We start from the raw sequence: 275 nt of genomic DNA, 5'->3' as shown, positions 1-275 counted from the left end.
TCCCGGGCGCCCCAAGCCAGCCCGGGCGAGGCCTCCCGACGGCGACGACGAAGGTGACCCCCCCCGCGGTTGTACATGGGGGTAGGGGTGAAGGAGGTGGGGGGCGCTGAAAGGGGAGATGGAAGAGAGCTGAAAAGGGGTGAAGGGTAGAGGTTATGGGGGTGGGTAGGGGGTGTAGGCGAGGGGGGGGAGGGTAGAGGCAATGTGTATGGGGGGGGGGGAGGGGTGGCAAGCAGCGTGATGGAAGGACATGTGGGGGACAGGGAATGGAGAAT

The sequence above is a fragment of the Penaeus monodon genome, chromosome 29, assembly GCF_015228065.2.
Source record: "Penaeus monodon isolate SGIC_2016 chromosome 29, NSTDA_Pmon_1, whole genome shotgun sequence".
Taxonomy (NCBI): Eukaryota; Metazoa; Arthropoda; class Malacostraca; order Decapoda; family Penaeidae; genus Penaeus; species Penaeus monodon.
This window is presented reverse-complemented; position numbering follows the sequence as displayed.